Below are 7572 nucleotides of genomic sequence, written 5' to 3'. Positions count from 1 at the left end.
GCGAAAGAGAGACTTTTGGATGTTAATGTGCTGAGAGGTGCAACTGGAGGGATGTCTGATCATTATCTTGTGGAGGCTAAGGTGAAGATTAGTATGGGTTTTCAGAAAAGAGGAGTGAATGTTGGGGTGAAGAAGGTGGTGAGAGTAAGTGAGCTTGGGAAGGAGACCTGTGTGGGGAAGTACCAGGAGAGACTGTGTACAGAATGGAAAAAGGTGAGAACAATGGAAGTAAGGGGAGTGGGGGAGGAATGGGATGTATTTAGGGAATCAGTGATGGATTGCGCAAAAGATGCTTGTGGCATGAGAAGAGTGGGAGGTGGGCTGTTTAGAAAGGGTAGTGAGTGGTGTGATGAAGAAGTAAGAGTATTAGTGAAAGAGAAGAGAGAGGCATTTGGACGATTTTTGCAGGGAAAAAATGCAATTGAGTGGGAGAAGTATAAAAGAAAGAGACAGGAGGTCAAGAGAAAGGTGCAAGAGGTGAAAAAAAGGGCAAATGAGAGTTGGGGTGAGAGACTATCAGTAAATTTTAGGGAGAATAAAAAGATGTTCTGGAAGGAGGTAAATAGGGTGCGTAAGACAAGGGAGCAAATGGGAACTTCAGTGAAGGGCGTAAATGGGGAGGTGATAACAAGTAGCGGTGATGTGAGAAGGAGATGGAATGAGTATTTTGAAGGTTTGTTGAATGTGTCTGATGACAGAGTGGCAGATATAGGGTGTTTTGGTCGAGGTGGTGTGCAAAGTGAGAGGGTTAGGGAAAATGATTTGGTAAACAGAGAAGAGGTAGTAAAAGCTTTGCGGAAGATGAAAGCCGGCAAGGCAGCAGGTTTGGATGGTATTGCAGTGGAATTTATTAAGAAAGGGGGTGACTGTATTGTTGACTGGTTGGTAAGGTTATTTAATGTATGTATGACTCATGGTGAGGTGCCTGAGGATTGGCGGAATGCGTGCATAGTGCCATTGTACAAAGGCAAAGGGGATAAGAGTGAGTGCTCAAATTACAGAGGTATAAGTTTGTTGAGTATTCCTGGTAAATTATATGGGAGGGTATTGATTGAGAGGGTGAAGGCATGTACAGAGCATCAGATTGGGGAAGAGCAGTGCGGTTTCAGAAGTGGTAGAGGATGTGTGGATCAGGTGTTTGCTTTGAAGAATGTATGTGAGAAATACTTAGAAAAGCAAATGGATTTGTATGTAGCATTTATGGATCTGGAGAAGGCATATGATAGAGTTGATAGAGATGCTCTGTGGAAGGTATTAAGAATATATGGTGTGGGAGGCAAGTTGTTAGAAGCAGTGAAAAGTTTTTATCGAGGATGTAAGGCATGTGTACGTGTAGGAAGAGAGGAAAGTGATTGGTTCTCAGTGAATGTAGGTTTGCGGCAGGGGTGTGTGATGTCTCCATGGTTGTTTAATTTGTTTATGGATGGGGTTGTAAGGGAGGTAAATGCAAGAGTCCTGGAAAGAGGGGCAAGTATGAAGTCTGTTGGGGATGAGAGAGCTTGGGAAGTGAGTCAGTTGTTGTTCGCTGATGATACAGCGCTGGTGGCTGATTCATGTGAGAAACTGCAGAAGCTGGTGACTGAGTTTGGTAAAGTGTGTGGAAGAAGAAAGTTGAGAGTAAATGTGAATAAGAGCAAGGTTATTAGGTACAGTAGGGGTGAGGGTCAAGTCAATTGGGAGGTGAGTTTGAATGGAGAAAAACTGGAGGAAGTGAAGTGTTTTAGATATCTGGGAGTGGATGTCAGCGGATGGAACCATGGAAGCGGAAGTGGATCATAGGGTGGGGGAGGGGGCGAAAATTTTGGGAGCCTTGAAAAATGTGTGGAAGTCGAGAACATTATCTCGGAAAGCAAAAATGGGTATGTTTGAGGGAATAGTGGTTCCAACAATGTTGTATGGTTGCGAGGCGTGGGCTATGGATAGAGATGTGCGCAGGAGGATGGATGTGCTGGAAATGAGATGTTTGAGGACAATGTGTGGTGTGAGGTGGTTTGATCGAGTAAGTAACGTAAGGGTAAGAGAGATGTGTGGAAATAAAAAGAGCGTGGTTGAGAGAGCAGAAGAGGGTGTTTTGAAATGGTTTGGGCACATGGAGAGAATGAGTGAGGAGAGATTGACCAAGAGGATATATGTGTCGGAGGTGGAGGGAACGAGGAGAAGAGGGAGACCAAATTGGAGGTGGAAAGATGGAGTGAAAAAGATTTTGTGTGATCGGGGCCTGAACATGCAGGAGGGTGAAAGGAGGGCAAGAAATAGAGTGAATTGGAGTCATGTGGTATACAGGGGTTGACGTGCTGTCAGTGGATTGAAGCAAGGCATGTGAAGCGTCTGGGGTAAACCATGGAAAGCTGTGTAGGTATGTATATTTGCGTGTGTGGACGTGTGTATGTACATGTGTATGGGGGGGGGGGGTGGGGCCATTTCTTTCCTCTGTTTCCTTGCGCTACCTCGCAAACGCGGGAGACAGCGACAAAGTATAAAAAAAAAAAAAAAAAAAAAAAAAAAAATATATATATATATATATATATATATATATCCCTAGGATATATATATATATATATATAAATATATATATATATATATATATATATATATATATATATATATATATATATATATATATATATTTTTTTTTTTTTTTTTTTTTTTTTTTTTTTTTATACTTTGTCGCTGTCTCCCGCGTTTGCGAGGTAGCTTCCCACGCATTCCTCATGTGTCGCAGAAGGCGACTAAAGGGGACGGGAGGGGTGGCCAGAAATCCTCCCCTCCTTGTATTTTAACTTTCTAAAATGGGAAACAGAAGAAGGAGTCACGCAGGGAGTGCTCATCCTCCTCGAAGGCTCAGATTGGCGTGTCTAAATGTGTGTGGATGTAACCAAGATAAAAAAAAAGAGATGGGTAGTATGTTTGAGGAAAGGAACCTGGATGTTTTGGCTCTGAGTGAAACGAGGCTCAAGGGTAAAGGGGAAGAGTGGTTTGGGAATGTCTTGGGAGTAAAGTCAGGGGTTAGTGAGAGGACAAGAGCAAGGGAAGGAGTAGGACTATTCCTGAAATAGGAGTGGTGGGAGTATGTGACAGTGTAAGAAATTAAATTCTAGATTGATATGGGTAAAACTGAAAGTTGATGGAGAGAGATGGGCGATTATTGGTGCATATGCACCTGGGCATGAGAAGAAAGATCATGAGAGGCAAGTGTTTTGGGAGCAGCTGAATGAGTGTGTTAGTGGTTTTGATGCACAAGACCGGGTTATCGTGAAGGGAGATTTGAATGCAAAGGTCAGTAATGTGGCAGTTGAAGGAATAATTGGTAAACATGGGGTGTTCAGTGTTGTAAATGGAAATGGTTAAGAGCTTATAGATTTATGTGTTGAAAAAGGACTGGTGATTGGGAATACCAGGTTAAAAAAGAGAGATATACATAAGTATACGTATGTAAGTAGGAGAGATGGCCAGAGAGCGTTATTGGATTACGTGTTAATTGATAGGCGCGCGAAAGAGAGTTTTAGATGTTAATGTGCTGAGAGGTGCAACTGGATTGATGTCTGATCATTATCTTGTGGAGGCGAGGGTGAAGATTTGAAGGGGTTTTCAGAAAAGAAGAGAGAATGTTGGGGTGAAAAGAGTGGTGAGAGTAAGTGAGCTTGGGAGGGAGACTTGTGTGAGGAAGTACCAGGAGAGACTGAGTACAGAATGGAAAAAGGTGAGAACAAACGAGGTAAGGGGATTGGGGGAGGAATGGGATGTATTTAGGGAAGCAGTGATGGCTTGCGCAAAAGATGCTTGTGGCATGAGAAGCGTTGGAAGTGGGTTGATTAGAAAGGGTAGTGAGTGGTGGAATGAAGAAGTAAGATTATTAGTGAAAGAGAAGAGAGAGGCATTTGCAGGGAAAACATGCAAATGAGGGGGAGATGTATAAAAGAAAGAGGCAGGAGGTCAAGAGAAAGGTGCAAGAGGTGAAAAGGAGGGCAAATGAGAGTTGGGGTGAGAGAGTATCATTAAATTTTGAGGAGAATAAAAAGATGTTTTGGAAGGAGGTAAATAAAGTGCGTAAGACAAGGGAGCAAATGGGAACTTCAGTGAAGGGGGCTAATGGTGAGGTGAAAACAAGTAGTGGTGATATGAGGAGATGGAGTATTTTGAAGGTTTGTTGAATGTGTTTGATGATAGAGTGGCAGATATAGGGTGTTTTGGTCGAGGTGGTGTGCAAAGTGAGAGGGTTAGGGAAAACGATTTGGTAAACAAAGAAGAGGTAGTAAAAGCTTTGCGGAAGTTGAAAGCCGGCAAGACAGTAGATTTAGATGGTATTGTAGTGGAATTTATTAAAAAAGGGGGTGACTGTATTGTTGACTGGTTGGTAAGGTTATTTAATGTATGTATGACTCATGATGAGGTGCCTGAGGATTGGCGGAATGCTTGCATAGTGCCATTCTACAAAGGCAAAGGGGATAAAAGTGAGTGCTCAAATTACAGAGGTATAAGATCATTGAGTATTCCTGGTAAATTATATGGGAGGGTATTGATTGAGAGGGTTAAAGCATGTACAGAGCATCAGATTGGGGAAGAGCAGTGTGGTTTCAGAAGTGGTAGAGGATGTGTGGATCAGGTGTTTGCTCTGAAGAATTTATGTGAAAAATACTCAGAAAAGCAAATGGATTAGTATGTGGCATTTATGGATCTGGAGAAGGCATATGATAGAGTTGATAGAAAAGCTCTGTGGAAGGTATCAAGACTATATGGTGTGGGAGGCAAGTTGTTAGAAGCACTGAAAAGTTTTTATCGAGGATGTAAGGCATGTGTACGTGTAGGAAGAGAGGAAAGTGATTGGCTCTCAGTGGGTGTAGGTTTGCGGCAGGGGTGTGTGATGTCTCCATGGTTGTTTAATTTGTTTATGGATGGGGTTGTTAGGGAGGTGAATGCAAGAGTTTTGGAAAGAGGGGCAAGTATGCAGTTTGTTGTGGATGAGAGAGCTTGGGAAGTGAGTCAATTGTTGTTTGCTGATGATACAGGGCTGATGGCTGATTCATGTGAGAAACTGCAGAAGCTGGTGACTGAGTTTGGTAAAGTGTGTGAAAGAAGAAAGTTAAGAGTAAATATGAATTAGAGCAAGGTTATTAGGTACAGTAGGGTTGAGGGTCAAGTCATTTGGGAGGTAAGTTTGAATGGAGAAAAACTGGAGGAAGTAAAGTGTTTTAGATATCTGGGAATGGGTCTGGCAGCGGATAGAACCATGGAAGCGGAAGTGAATCAAAGGGTGGGGGAGGGAGCGAAAATTCTGGGAGCCTTGAAGAATGTTTGGAAGTCGAGAACATTATCTCGGAAAGCAAAAATGGGTATGTTTGAAGGAATAGTGGTTCCAACAATGTTGTGTGGTTGCGAGGGGTGGACTATGGATAGAGTTGTGCGCAGGAGGGTGGATGTGCTGGAAATGAGATGTTTGAGGACAATATGTGGAGTGAGGTGGTTTGATCTATTAAGTAATGTAAGGGTAAGAGAGATGTGTGGAAATAAAAAGAGTGTGGTTGAGAGAGCAGAAGAGGGTGTTTTGAAATGGTTTTGAAATGGTTTGGTCACATGGAGAGAATGAGTGAGGAAAGATTGACCAAGAGGATATATGTGTCAGAGTTGGAGGGAACGAGAAGTGGGAGACCAAATTGGAGGTGGAAAGATGGAGTGAAAAGGATTTTGAGGAGGGTGAAAGGCGTGCAAGGAATAGAGTGAATTGGAACGATGTCGTATACCGGGGTCGACGTGCTGTCAATGGATTGAACCAGGGCATGTGAAGCGTCTGGGGTAAACCATGGAAAGTTCTGTGGGGCCTGGATGTGGAAAGGGAGCTGTGGTTTCTGTGCATTATTACATGACAGCTAGAGACTGAGTGTGAACGAATGTGGCCTTTGTTATCTTTTCCTAGCGCTACCTCGCACACATGAGGGGGGAGGGGGTTGTTATTCCATGTGTGGCGAGGTGGCGATGGGAATGAATAAAGGCAGACAGTATGAATTACGTACATGTTTATATATGTATGTCTGTATGTGTATATATATGTGTACATTGAGATGTATAGGTATGTATATTTGTGTGTGTGGACGTGTATGTATATACATGTGTATGTGGGTGGGTTGCGCCATTCTTTCGTCTGTTTCCTTGCGCTACCTCGCTAACGCGGGAGACAGCGACAAAGCAAAATAAAAAATAAAATATATATATATATATATATATATATATATTCTTTTCTTTTAAACTATTCGCCATTTCCCGCGTTAGCGAGGTAGCGTTAAGAACAGAGGACTGGGCCTTTTTTGGAATATCCTCACCTGGCCCCCTCTGTTCCTTCTTTTGGAAAATTAAAAAAAAAAAAAAAAACGAGAGGGGAGGATTTCCAGCCCCCCGCTCCCTCCCCTTTTAGTCGCCTTCTACGACACGCAGGGAATACGTGGGAAGTATTCTTAATCCCCTATCCCCAGGGATATATATATATATATATATATATATATATATATATATATATATATATATATATATATATATATTCGTATGAGTGACTGAGCCATTCTTCGTCTGTTTCCTTGTGCTATCTTGCTGATGCGGGAACCAGCGATTAAGTATAATGAATATAAATAATATATATATTTATACATATTTACCATTTCCCGTGTTAGCAAGGTAGTGTGAAGGATAGAGGATTGAGCCCCATAAGGAATATGATCGTAACACATGGAAAGCAAGATAAAAGTTATGGCATCAATTCATAAAAGAAAACAAAAATTTATGATAAAATAAGCCTGTCAGCAACATTTGTCATCATTATCTACAATAATGACGGTACAATAACTTATTTGTGAAGTTTACCGGTTAAATTTACTTTAATATTATGTCTCTCATTCTTTAAGGGTAAAAAGATTTTATACAACTTTAAAAGACATGAATTTCATAGAAGTGGAAAAAAACTTTATTGAGAGGTTAGAAGGTTAAGACACATCCCAATTACAACTAATCCACTATTTTATCTTGATATTCAGGATGACGGTTCTCCTGGAAGTATTTCTTTAAATACCAACACGTCAACTTCATCTGCTGGTTGCTTGCAACGAAGTGGTCAAATGCTGCCTGCCAATGGATAAATAAACAAAATTATGTATATCAGTAAATACAATTCTTTCACAAACTAAAAGTAAATTGCGATCATGGATACATAAACGTTTACAAGAATATAAATGATTCCTTTTCATTATATAATTTCCATAAACATATAAGAATATATATGCTGCCTGTCTTTATGAAGTGCAGCTGCCAAGTTGGAGGAACCCCATAAAATGGGTACTCCAGTTCCATAAAAGCAATAATAATAACAATGATAATAATAAAAAGAGGAACTCCCGGGAAGAAAATATTTCATTGAAGACTGTACTACCTTTCATTGACTGACGATAATACAGGCTTGCTGAATGTGACTTTTCACTTGTGGTCTTAACAAATGCAGGTGACATTTAGTAGCATCTCTATATATCATCAACATTTGATGGAATTCACCAATACTTGCATATTTCAAGGTGCAGGGATTATGGCCATACT

The 7572-nt window shown here is 41.1% G+C and overlaps 1 long non-coding RNA gene across 1 annotated transcript in view; it reads right to left on the bottom strand.

The window, feature by feature from the left end:
• Positions 1-6926: 6926 nt before the first annotated feature.
• The window catches only part of LOC139750922 (uncharacterized), a 67845-nt gene continuing 67199 nt past the window's right edge, over positions 6927-7572 (bottom strand). Inside the window, exon 2 of the long non-coding RNA XR_011713250.1 lies at positions 6927-7107. This is a non-coding gene — a long non-coding RNA (uncharacterized lncRNA). The remainder of the gene's footprint in view (positions 7108-7572) is intronic.

The sequence above is a fragment of the Panulirus ornatus genome, chromosome 10 (assembly GCF_036320965.1).
Source record: "Panulirus ornatus isolate Po-2019 chromosome 10, ASM3632096v1, whole genome shotgun sequence".
In the NCBI taxonomy this organism is placed as follows: domain Eukaryota; kingdom Metazoa; phylum Arthropoda; class Malacostraca; order Decapoda; family Palinuridae; genus Panulirus; species Panulirus ornatus.
Note: the sequence above shows the minus strand (reverse complement) of the source record. Positions and strands in the feature narration are given on the sequence as shown.